This window comes from Epinephelus moara, chromosome 4 (genome assembly GCF_006386435.1).
Source record: "Epinephelus moara isolate mb chromosome 4, YSFRI_EMoa_1.0, whole genome shotgun sequence".
In the NCBI taxonomy this organism is placed as follows: domain Eukaryota; kingdom Metazoa; phylum Chordata; class Actinopteri; order Perciformes; family Serranidae; genus Epinephelus; species Epinephelus moara.
In genome coordinates this window covers 24,447,767-24,461,072 of record NC_065509.1, presented here as the reverse complement: position 1 = coordinate 24,461,072, position 13,306 = coordinate 24,447,767, and the positions used below count along the sequence as shown (strand labels likewise).

Here is a 13,306-nt window from a genome sequence, read left to right as displayed (position 1 = left end):
ACATATAAGGGCACTGCTCCGTGCTGGTCTTAATCAAGTACAACAAATACCTGCAATACGCAACATAGAGAAAACATGTAATATAATGAAGATGCACTGGCTGAACAGCGTTAAGTGCAGGAATTCAGTGTGTGTGTGTGTCTGTGTGTGTGTGTCTGTGAAAGGGGGGTGGCGGTGAGGAGGAGGAGGGTTGGGGGTTATTGAGGGTATCTTATCTAACAGTTGAGCAGCTTTATGGCTTCTAATAGGCACCCTGTCGGATTGAATTGTAAATATGGAGCACCATTGTGCATTCAGAGGTGTGTACATCCTCTGCTTCATTTACCAGATGCTAAGTCATGACCAACCCGTTTATTACACCGTGCAATCCACAATTAAAATGGAGAGAGGCTCACAAGGAAAAAGCCATTTACCTTAGCCTGGGCTGCACTTACACACCAGACACAAATTTTACTGTTACTTGAAAACTTTCCATGCATGGAGCACATTATCATTTGATTTCCATCCAGAGTTCTCAATTAAAATTATACAGAGGTTGCATTTCATTACCTGAGCTCGGGGCAATTTGCAGGCCATTAAGCTTCTACCTGTATCAGTGGAGATGTTTTCGAGGTGAACATCTGGGGTTGAGGAGGCAGAGCATGAAATGAAATGCCCCTGGCTCTCTGTTCTGCCTTTTGTCCAAAAAGGGCTAAGGGTATTAGAACGCCATGCATAGTAAAGAGCGTGATTCTACGGGCTGCAACAAATTGGTCTTGGATCTGAATTGAAATAGAAAATTGACCATGAATGTTAGGATACCAAGTTTGTCATACAGTCACCACAAAAGCCACAAAAAAAGTATTTCAATATGTACTTTTGAATCGAGTTTTAGCCATTGTATTCAGGAATTATACTGGAGTCGGTTTTCATTATTAATTTTACTATTATTATTTAGATGCTTGTCCCAGCATGCATTTGGCTTTGAAACACCTTGAACATGTCACCAATTTCCTTGCTGTCTAAATCCTGAGGACCTGTAAAAATGCAAAGTGTTCCTTGCTGAATTCCCTGTAAAGGGATCAAGGTTCTCTATAAAACTGTAATTGATTTCTGTACCATGCAATAATAAAGACTTACCATGAGGAAACTACTCTTACGAGACCTTTTAAGAATCAAACCTCATTACACCTTGGATCTTACGTTTTTCTCTAAGTCACAATTTAAAAATACAAACTGCAATTATGTTGCCTAATGACATAATGTAATTTGCTTGGTAATATAATAAAAAACTGCAGCTCACGACGATTAATCTCTGGAATTCTCTGATCGAGCTCTGATATGTATTCCTTGTGCATGTTTTGCTCAGTGTGAGATGAGACCATAATATGCCCACAGACTGCAGAGCTAGATAAAAATAATCATATCAGATTTTCATTTCAAGTGATTTAAATGCCACAGTGATGTGGGTTGCATAAACTTCTTGGAACAAATTGTTGTTCTTGTAATACCTCACCATTGTTTATAGAAAACCATTAACCGGATGTGGATGGTTGGCCTATTTTTTTAACAAAGTAAAATTTTAAATTTTTGAGAGTTGGAAGTCTTTAAAGTAGATTACTTGAAGGGATTACTTTATTTGTTTTTGTGTATCTGCTCTAACACTGTGTCCTAACTGAATGAGACGTGCACAAGAGTCCGTTTGTTTGCATTTTGTTATACTGGAATGTTCCAGGGTGTCTACAGATATAACCATGTTAAATTTAAGACTTTTTAAGACCTTTTTAATACCATCATACATGAAATTTAAGACTAAACCTGCAATGGAAATACACATAGATACGTGTGGAAAAACAGAGCAGTAAGGAAAAATGACTATAACTGGGTGAGCTTAAGTTAAAAAAGAAAAAAAAAAAAAAAATCGCGTCACTGTCAAAAATGCTATTTATCATTGCAATATTCAGAGAAATAACGCTGTAAAAAATAAATTTTCTTCGGTCTGTCCAATAATTGTAAATAGTCATTGGGTCGGTCAGGCTGGAGAAATTTCTACGGTAATGTGGCCAAAAATATTTAAGACCCATCGAATCTGAATTTAAGACAATTTAAGACTTTTAAAGGGATAGTGCACCCAAAAATGAAAATTCAGCCATTATCTACTCACCCATATGCCGAGTGAGGCTCAGGTGAAGTTTCAGAGTCCTCACAACACTTGCGGAGATCCCAGGGGAGAGGGGGTAGCAGCACAACTCCACCCTAATGGAGGCTGATGGCGCCCCAGATTCAAATGTCCAAAAACACATAACTGAAACCACAAAATATCTCCATACTGCTCATCCATAGTGATCCAAGTGTCCTGAAGCCCCGACATAAAAAGTTGTTTGGAAATACATAATTTAAACTCTGTTTTTAGCCTCATTGTAGCCTCCAGCTCTTTCTGCCTCTCTGTGGACCACGCTCACATGTGCATGCTTGCGCAAGACATGGGCACCGCGTTCATGTGTGTTCACGTGCTTTCGCTGGTCTTGTGCGCAAGCGTGCACACGTGAGCGCAGAGTACAGAGAGGCAGTTAGAGCTACAGGCTACAATGAGGCTAAAAAGTTCAATTGTGTGTTTTTGGACGTTTGAATCTGGGCCGCCGTAAGCCTCCATTAGGTGGAGTTGTGCTGCTACCCCCTCTCCCCTTGGATCTCCGGAAGAGATGTGAAGACTCTAAAATTTCACCTGAGCCTCCCTCGGCATATGGGTGAGTAGATAATGGCTGAATTTTCATTTTTGGGTGCACTATCCCTTTGAGGCCTTATATTAAGAAAACTTATTTTAAGACTTTTTAAGGACCTGCAGACACCCTGCTGTTTTGAGCTGAACTTTTGTCAGATGCCCTGTTTTCATTCATTCCTGTTGCTTGCTTTGAAAGCTCTGTGATGGACAAGAAGTGGCTGATTTGTAAATTTAAAATGAGAAGTTATTATATAACACCTCCTAATTTCACTACAAAAAAAACATATAAGGTAGCAGCTGGCTGGATGGAGATCACCAGGCAGCTACAAGTTTCTGATTACCTTACCAATGGATACTGCAATATAAAGTACATGTTTCCTGTTTATAAGTACGAACATGGAAAGACAGCAAGTACTCGCTTGCTGTTAGAACATAGTGTTAAATTCATATGAGGCATGCATATCACATAAACAGATTTTTAAACAGCAGAGGAGGTGAACAGCCAGGGCATGAAAATACGAAGTTTTTTTTTTTTTTTAAATAATCAAAATTGATTAAAATAAGTTACTTAGTTTAAGTAATCTAATCGGATATGTTATAAAATACAATTTAGGGCATGTTTCAATAGTCTGTAGTGGGATACTTGTTAAAAGTAATCATTCCAAAACTCATCAAAAGTCACTCATTGTCATTTAATATCTTAACTATACTGTCTGCCTGTAAAAGTTGACTTTTAGGCAACACTGTATTAATGCTGTGTAGCCTCTAAACAATCTGAATAATTAGTGCTGCATGCTGAGGTGTGGTATTCATATTTATGGAAGAGATCATACGAATGAATTAAAACAATTGAGCAACAATCTCTATATTTCATCGCCTCTGATTTAGCATTTCTCATTATGTTTGACACCATGCTGTCGCACGCAAAAATTGCATTGACTGGTTTCCTTTATGTAAGAAGCAATATCTATGCAAAGAGCTGTTTTATCAAGTGTTACTGCAGTTGCTATAGAGTACCAACCTTTAATCTTCTGTAGTTAAAAGAAGTGAAAAGAATAAAAAGCCAGTCTAATATCTTTCATGAAAAAAAAACGGAGGAAAAAAAAAAGATCAAAACCCCGTAGCAAAACCCATACTTAGTGCAGGGCAGATTTGGTGTGTCTCTTTTCACACTGTTGTGAATAATAACATTTCTTTGTTGGGGATTATAGGTCCTTGCTACAGGGTGTTCCAAATAATTTTGCTTGTGACAGCCTGAAATGGCTTTCAGTTTGTCAAATAACTGCAGAGTTGCTGTCTAAGTCATGCAGTGAACATTCGAAGATCACTTTCCTCAACACTGCGAGGCGGCTGCGTTAAGAGAGCCCCAACACAAACTAGCTTTTCATTTCTGTTATCATACTCCAACAGTATGGGGATCTCACTAGAGATTTGTGTGGTACAAGTTGTATTCTAGATGATATGCAGTAATCAGGCCCTTTGAGTCTCCTTCTGTCTCTTTCCCTCTCTGACTCTCTCTCCAGTCTGTCTCTCCCTCTTTCCCCTGCCCTCACTAAAGCTGGTGAGCACTCAAGTTTTGCAGTGTTTTAGCATTACATCATTCCACATGGCACACTATTAAGCTTTTGGGAACTGGGAAGACAGCCCAAGCCTTCAGATTTGTCATAGCATTGAGCTCCATTGTTGCACTGAACAGATGAATCGCATGCTGACCAAACCGGCACTAAGCTAGGGGAAATAATTAATGCACAGTCCTCTTTTTTCTCTCTGATACAGCACATGGACAAGTGGTGACACTGCGACTAGTTGTCAGATTTTGTTCCGTTTGTGTCAACACTGGGGACACATATTTATTCTGCAAGGGGCATGGCCTCCATCCATCTATCCCTCCATCTGCCCATATGATATTCCATCCAGGTACGATGTCATGGCGACGCTTAGTTATGCAGTGGAATTTATTGTCTGCACTGCGGCAGATTACCATTGCTTAACATGCCACACAGGAGACTTAAAGAGGCAGCACCTTTCACAGTGTTGCATCCTGCTGGCAACTATGTTGGAAAGCCTGAGGCATGCTGGGAAGCCTGGTCTTTATGCATGGTTTCCTATGCTGTGAAGGACATAAGGCTTACAGTACAGTGCAAGAGAAGAGAAGAGAAAGAGGAGACTGAATATATTAAAAATGTAATATTCAACCTGATAATATATTTACATTTTTATTTTGTTTGGGTTTTTTATTTTTGCTTCTTGTTTTTAGTGCTTTTATTTTATTACTTTTTCAAAGCCTGTATGTGATGCTACATTGCATACACTGACCTAATAACTTGACTCTACTTTACCATGGGGCTATGTGATATGGCCTATAATACTATTGGAAAAATTTAGGCTATATCATGATACAAAATATATATTGTGATATTTTTAAATCTCCTCTATAGACTACTTAAATACAAAAATACTGAATTAACAACTGATACAATAAAGTTAAATAAAGTGGTGTAATAATAAACCTAAATAAAGTACTGTCATAATTAAATAAATCAAATTACTGAAGCACCCAGCTTGTCTCAGGCTGGAGGTGTTGAACTTGAAGCTGTTAGCAGAAACTTAAACTGTCACAGCAACACCTTTAAACGTGAGGGAGGGTGGAGCAATATAGACAAAAATTCATATCTCGGTATTTACAGGCTGACTGGTGATACACGATATATATCTTGGTGTTTTCTACAAAATGGGCTACATGATTTCAGTTGCAAATCAAAGCCACATCTGAGATGTCACACACACTTTTATAAAAACAGACTGTAATCAAAATAAAATGCAAAGACTGGGATTTTATTTCCCTGTTTGAAAATATGCAGCTGCACAACATGTAAATAAATTATATAAAATAAATAGCAGGGCTGTATGTTAACTTTTTGCACATAGCACTGGAGCTACAGAGGTTTAAAGGTTTGCAGCACAGGACACAAAACTATGACATGAGTATAAAAGTATCAAGTAGGCCTAAATCCATTGCAGTTTGAAACAACTAAAAATCTTTGTGGCCAGAGTTAAAAAGTCATTTTCCATGTCCTTTCAAATGAATGATGCTGGAAAATGATTTAAATTTTTTTATTTATTTAGACTATTAATCTTTTTTATGCACATAGCATCAACAGAGAGGCCGAGGGAGGGAAGGAGCAAGAGACGCTTTGTCTGTGTTATATACCTATATATATATTTTATATGAAATGTCTGTGTTGTTGCTGCATTTTTTTAAACACATCACCTGCATCCAGGCGCTGTCTCCACGTCACACAATAGACTATAACTACCAAAAAGAACGGCGACATGTTATGATCCACCTCCCACACAAACTAGCAGCGCAGCGCTGGATTGCAAGTGTGCTGCGGTAATTTCATGTCAAAGACTGATTTAGCGTAGCATGTGCAACATATAGACCAATGTCGCACTGTAGATTAATTAACAGAAAGGAGCAGGAGCAGCTCTGTGTCTCTCTGAGTGTTGCTGGAGAACCTGTGACTGAGTGAGTTGGGCGGAGCTGTGTGGAGAGTGTTAGAGAGGAAAGATGCAAGCTGGTACGCGTTATGTGACGCAACTTCACCCTATATTGATAGAGCGCTGTTGTCTAAATCTATATCTTGCTTGAAAATCTATCAATATATCGTACATAGTTGTTATATCGCCCAGCCCTAACATGAGGATTAATTCCGTGTTAGCCGGAAACAAACTAACAGCTCTCCAGTTCATATATTAATAATATTTGTCACACTGGTGCTCCATGGTTGCAAAATGCGACAAAATGGTTGCAGTCTGGAGCCCTGCAAATATAAAAACACACAACTCGCCTTGTACTATCGCCCATGACAGAGCGGTCTGATGTATGTTTGTACCTGTAGCTTAAAAAAATGACATGATAACTAATATTTGATGTTCACGATATAGTCACTTTAAATCTCATGTGGAACAAGCCGCGACACATTGAGTAAAATTAATTTGTCACCCACCCCTACTTTGCCATTTTCATGAAAATGAAAATTTGGAATATGCAAATATAATATGCAAATGCCAGCTCACATGCCAAACTCCTGAGACAATTTTTCCCTAAAGCACTTTCACTTACTAAAATGTGACGTGCTTAAGGGCAGACAGGGGAAACATTAAGTTATGTAATGATCAGGTATACAACCCCACTGTCTATAAGGTCAGTATCTTTTATTTAATTCCCCCAAAACAGCCTTCATATCAGATAACTTGATACATTTTAGTATTCCATCCAACTCCATTCAGTAACAAAATACAGATTCAACCTAAATAATTCAACACCACTGCACGTCAAACAGGGGTATCAGGCATGAGCCTCAGGATGAATTTGAAGGGAAAGTTCTTTACCAAGCTAAAGGCTATGTAACAAAAGACTTAGGCTACTCTGAGTACAAGAGAGTTTCCTGCAAAAAAAAAAAAAAGTGTGTAGTAAGATGAGAATTAATCTTTTGAAGTTGTTATCTGCATGCATATGCTATGAGATTCAGATACCAGGCTATAGGAGGATAAGAAAGGTTCAGCTTTTGTCCACCGTGGGCAATCCTCCTGGCAATATGGCTGCTGTGTGGGTTTTGCCCATGCGATGCTGATTGCCTGGGGTTAAGCAAGAAACAAAATGTTCTAAAAATTGATTAAGTCAACCCTGGTGTGCCTCTGTTCAGATCCCATCTGTAGGTAGTCACAGACTATTGCCTACAGCTGAAACACTGTAGCAGGAGTGTTCAGTTTTGCAATATCACTCCATTGTACTTGCACATTTGTTATTGCTTTAGAACTTCCTTGTCGTGTTCACATAACTGTCATTTCATCACTATGCATATCTAGAGTTACGTATCTATTGTCTTACATGATTTAAAGTAGGTTCAACCTAACTGTTTTTCTGTGTGGGAATTTGATTCAAGGACACACGACTGTAAGGTACATATGAAAGATTTAAAAGTGATTTAAAGATTAAAGTAATCCGTTAAGTTTTTACATGAATGAATTTCCTTTTTGTTAAGCCCCTTTTACACTGCCAGATTTTCTGCGAATGTTGGGCCATTTTGCCGGCCAGCTGCGAGCGTTTATACACACAGAGGCGGAATGGCGAGTTGATCCGAGGCGCCCAATTTTCCGCCTCGTAGGGTTGTCACATTGGCAGAACCCTTTTAGTTTAAACAGACCGAGGCGGCCTTCCGCAACGGGAGGGGCTGTTGAAGACTTGTGGGAGGAGCTGTTAATGACGTCGCACGTGCGAGCCACTGGCGGTGGATAAACAGGAAACAGCTGATAGCAAGAATTAGCGAGCAGCTAGTAGCAAGAGGGAAACGCAAACCTGACAGACACTGTAAAGATGAGCAACTGGGGAGACAAGGCATTGCGCGCCCTCCTTGCCCTCGCAAACGAAGAGGCCATTAACCGTCAGATGACGGGGATGGTGAAGAACGGGCCGATTTACGAGAGAATCGCCGAAGGACTGACTAGCCGCGGCTTCCCTCCCACGTCACTGTTTATGTCACACACTGAATCACACGTTTTGTTACTTGCTCACGCCCCCCATTGCCCCGAAAAAGGCACATTCTGTATAAACAAAAGTAGGTAGGCGGCATTTTGTCACACTCCCCGATTTTGTTTTTATACTGCCAATGCTGAAAAAAGACTGATTTGGCTTTCCTGCAAATTTGCACAATTCCTATCTAAAAAGGGCCTTAGTCTAATCACTCATGTCTGGCGGGACTTTCCTAGGGGAAATCCACCTTTTTTTTTACTGTAAACAGAGGAGGAAGAGGATCAGGTAGCACAAAAGCAGTTTTGGCCACTACAGCACCAGCTTTTACACCTATTACAACACTCATCATCAAAGCAGAGTCTCTGGGAAGTGATGCACACAAACACAACATGCTGGTACCTAAGATGATGCCAGAAAAAAACCCACTTAACTGCAGTATGTTTTCTGACAAAGATGACTTGGTACAAGATATGCTCATCTGAAGCAAAACAATCAACAGGTCAGTCAGTTTGTCAATGAGTCAAACAGCTGTTTCACCATATATTACTTTAAGTTCATTTGGTGTTATAGTTATGGCATCTCCCTGCAAATATATCGGTTACAATCAAGACTGAGCTAAAGCAGCAAAGCAGATAACATTAGGTTTATAAAATGTTCTTTCTTGTAATGAGCAACATTACTTCTCTAATTATATTTGTTAGAAACCAATCTATGAAAAATATTGTATTTTCTGGTTTCATTAGGACCACATTTAACATCTTCTGTTCATATCATTCAATAGCAAAAACTCAATATAGCCAAACTATAATATTTCTCTTCTTTTTTCTGTTGTGGTTGAGGCTCTATGTGCCTTAAATTCACCGTTCACCCATAAACGAAAGTTACATATTGTTCCTCCTACCTGAGGTGCTATTTATCATTTGAGGTTGTTTGGGTGTGAGCTGCCAAACGTTGGAGATACTGGCGGTAGAGATGTCTGCCTTCTCTTGAATATAATGGAACTAGATGGCACTCGGCTTGTGGTGTTTAAAGGACCGAAATAATACATTTGAAAAACTCAACAGCAATGTCTCTTTACAGAACTCAAGACCGGGTTACTAAAGACAATCCAAAGACCTTGATGTGGGTAGTTTAACGTAGGATTCAGTTTCCAACTGTATCATCGCGCAGGAGGAAAGGCCTGTGACAGTGCCAGATGTAAACATTAATGGCGGCCTCGCTGGCTGAGCTGTAACATTACCTAGCAGTATCAAACTGCATGCTTCCCTCTGCACTGTGATACAGTTGCTAGGTGTAGTTTGGCAGAAAAAAAAAAAGTTCCTACTAGGGTTGTAATCAACCAGAGAAAATCTTGGTTGACTGAAATTCTACCTACTCAATCGATTCCTCAACTGGGGGGGGAAATCTGCTGATCTGATTGACCAAATTGCCACAGTACACTGAGTGCACCAAACCTGGTGGCATTTTGTGTCCACCAAAGCGTTTTTTTCCTGTCAGGACTGGGCATGAAGTCCTGCCCAGGGCCAGTTAACTTTCTGTCCAGGCAATGCCCTGAGTGAAATACAAATGTCATGCCCAATGTAATAATGTCCAAAAATAAACTGTGCACACTTAACTTTTTTCCACCTCAATTGCGTGCGCTGGTCTGTCTCACCACAAAATCTTGAACAGGACTGATGAGAAAAATCTGACACATTGGACCCTACTGAAATTAACGCTGGGGTTGCCAATATATCACTGTACCGTTGCATCCAAGAGAGAGGCTTACTACTTTGCTACGCTGAGCTCATCACTGTCACCAGCCGCTCCATCACAGTGGATAAGGGGCGAGACAAACACAGCATAGACCAACCGACACAGAGAACAAATACAAGTGCTAAACAACTACAGCGTTCATTTTTCAGCTGGATAAAGAAACGCTTCAGGAGACACATGGCCTTATTTAAGTAACACCAGCAATTGTCCAACCAATAAGAGTTTGGCTGGATAAGAGTATAACAACCAAACAATTGACCAACAGATGGATTATTCTGAGTAACCGGGTCATGATTTCTGAATTCCGTTAAGTATATAAGTGGGGGGGTTTTTCGCACTCTGAACACCACAAGCCGAGTACCATCTAGTTCCATTATTTTTTGAGAGAAGGCAGACATCTCTACAGCCAACATCTCCAACACTCTGCAACTTACACCAAAACCATCTATTAAGATAAATAGCACTACAGGTAACAGGAAAAATATGTATTTTTGATTTTGGGGTGAACTGTCCCTTTAAAGCAGTCCAGCACATTTCACAGGAAACTGTACCTGAACACAGACAGAATAAACAAGTAGAAGCAACATACAGAATGAAACAATAACTTTTTTAACCAGTTTTCACTGTGATTATCTCATATTATTTTGACAATAACATATTGTGGATATAGTGGGGTAAACATAAGATTTAACATTGCATTTTTCCTCTAGATTCTTATTCTATCGTGGCCGTAAGAGCTCAGCACACTGCAACTGAAGAACACACAAACCAAGAAACATTTCCTCCAATTTGACAATACATACGCAGCTTGAACAGACAAACTGCAGATACAGAAAGTAGAAGAAAGTATAGATTGGTATGTTTATTTGAGCTAGTATCCTGCACCATATAGTGCCCAGTCTGTGTGAGCCAACAGCACACTCGACAGCGACAATAACTAGGAATATAGAAATGCAGCAAGCCATATACTACATGTGTTGTGCCAGTTACTTAAAAATTTTAATCAATTACTCATTACAAATTTCTCATTGAAAAGAAGCACTTTAATAGTAAGTCAACAGCAGGAAAAATGAGCAATTACTTCTTACTTTCCTTTTGTTGCTCAGCTCAGCTCTGTCAAAGCTGCCTTCAAACAACTCCAAAGGCTCCACACCCACACATCACACCTTCTGTATTTAACACTTGTGGAAATGTAAAACAAGACAGTGTGGTTCAACAAGCAGCCGACCTACAGTTAGACCATTTTTGCAGGCCATTATCACCTAGCTCAACAGCACTCTAGAAATACCATCTTTACGACAAAGCTGCGGGGTTCAAACAACTTCCAACAATAAAGAACACCCAGGTGACTCCTAAATGCAGGTTTACCGGTGGCTATTATTATCAAGCCAGCTGAGAAGACACGACATGCAGTGTAATTAAGGCAATTTTGGGGTCACTGGGAGTCACATTGTGCCTCTTTTGGTTGAGGCTAGCTGCATCCCCACACCTCCATCTCTTGAGCCAAGTCAAAACATCCTAGACTAGCCTCTCAACCAAATAAGCAGCAATACTCACATTACTGTAACACTCAGTGCTGTGTTGTTGCCCAACTGCTAACTCATAATAAAACTCTTGGACCAGACTGGTGACACACATTAGTTTACAGGATTTACCATTGCGTATTTGTATTCATGGCCATCGTCAACATTAAGGGTGCGCCATTATAATCTCGTTTACGATAATACTGGTATGATTTTCAATATCATATGAAAATAAATAGGGATGCATCGAATATTCGGTAACCTAATATATTCGGCCGCATATTGCAAAAAAACACACATTCGGTATTCTGTGGAATAAGTGAAAAGCAAGGCTGAATAATAGCGGCATGTTTTGATAACGCAATCAAACTGCGTGCGGTGACAGACAGAGTAAAATGTCGGCAGTGTGGCAATATTTTACTCTGTCCGTCACTGAACTCGCATTTGCTTATGAAGGGACTTGTCAGGGGAGGAGGGTGGCTGGTTGATTTCTATTTTATTTATTTATTTTATTTTGATCCCCCCTATGTTAATCACTTATTGATGCTGTTTTTGAAGTATGAATAAGTCAATAAGTAATTTATTCCACTGAAATATCATTGATGTATTATAGAAAAGTGATTTATCTTTTTATAAATGACAAAAGGCACATCTGCCTCATTTTTGCTGTGGTATCCTGATACTACTCAGAAGCGTGATACTTTCACTGGTATCATACCGTGGGTCCAAATTTTGGTACCATGACAACACTAATCTGGAGGGGGTTCATCTGCAAAAACTAATGAAAAACTAAAGAACGGCATTCGGTATTCGGTACACGGTATTCGGCCAAGCGTTTAATATTATTCGGCTTCGGCTACAAATTTTGATTTTGGTGCATCCCTAAAAATAAATATTGTGATTCCTGCGATATTTTTGACTTGACACTGTGATGTCCTGAATGTTTTATGAACAGCCCCAGACTTCTCAGCCTCTTTTAGTGAGCTATCACTCAGAGGGAACTCTCTGTGTCGTCAGGTGATTTTGTCATAAACCTCTGGTAATATAAACCTATGTGATGTTATCGTAGCTTAACAGCCTGTTGCAGGTTACAGCGTGATGATTAGAGGAGAAATGGCAGAGGGGGAAATTACATGTTTATTTACATATATATAAAGATCCCAGGATACATTTTTGTATTTGGGAACTGTTTAAATGTGTAAGTTGTGGTAGATCTTATTTTGTTGAACTTTTAATATTGTATACATAATGTGAAATCATGAAAAACTATGTCACTTATTTGGTTGCAGTTCTGTTTTCCTAAATTAATATTACATTTTTTTTAATTTTTATTTTTTACTAATGTGTCATATCGTCAAGAGTATCGTTATCGCAAAATTACCCTGAAATATCGTGATATTATTTCAGGGCAACCCCTAGTCAACACCTAAATAAATATGTACAAAAGTATAACAGTAAGCATATATAACATATTTTCCCACCTGCAATTGCACAACTTTGTAATATTCTCCACCCATTCTCTTGTTAACTGCTCTATAGGTTTTTATTTAACCTTAATTTTAGAAGGGTACCCTGGTACCAGTTTATCTATTATTAAGCTGGCTGGGTATTACAAAAGGCCTAGCTTAATTAACTATTTTCTTATATCTAGCCTAATTATTCTCAAGCTAACAGCTTAAACTCTACTCTTACTGTACGTCTACTAGCAATACATTTAACTTTTACAGTCTGAAATAAATGAAACACAGTTTATAGGTCACAATAAAAGCCATGAAACAACACTGAATAAAC

At 39.1% G+C, this 13,306-nt stretch overlaps 1 long non-coding RNA gene across 2 annotated transcripts in view; it reads right to left on the bottom strand.

Moving 5' to 3' along the window:
* The window catches only part of LOC126389376 (uncharacterized), an 85,222-nt gene that overhangs the window by 71,536 nt on the left and 380 nt on the right, over positions 1-13,306 (bottom strand). The window lies entirely within an intron of this gene.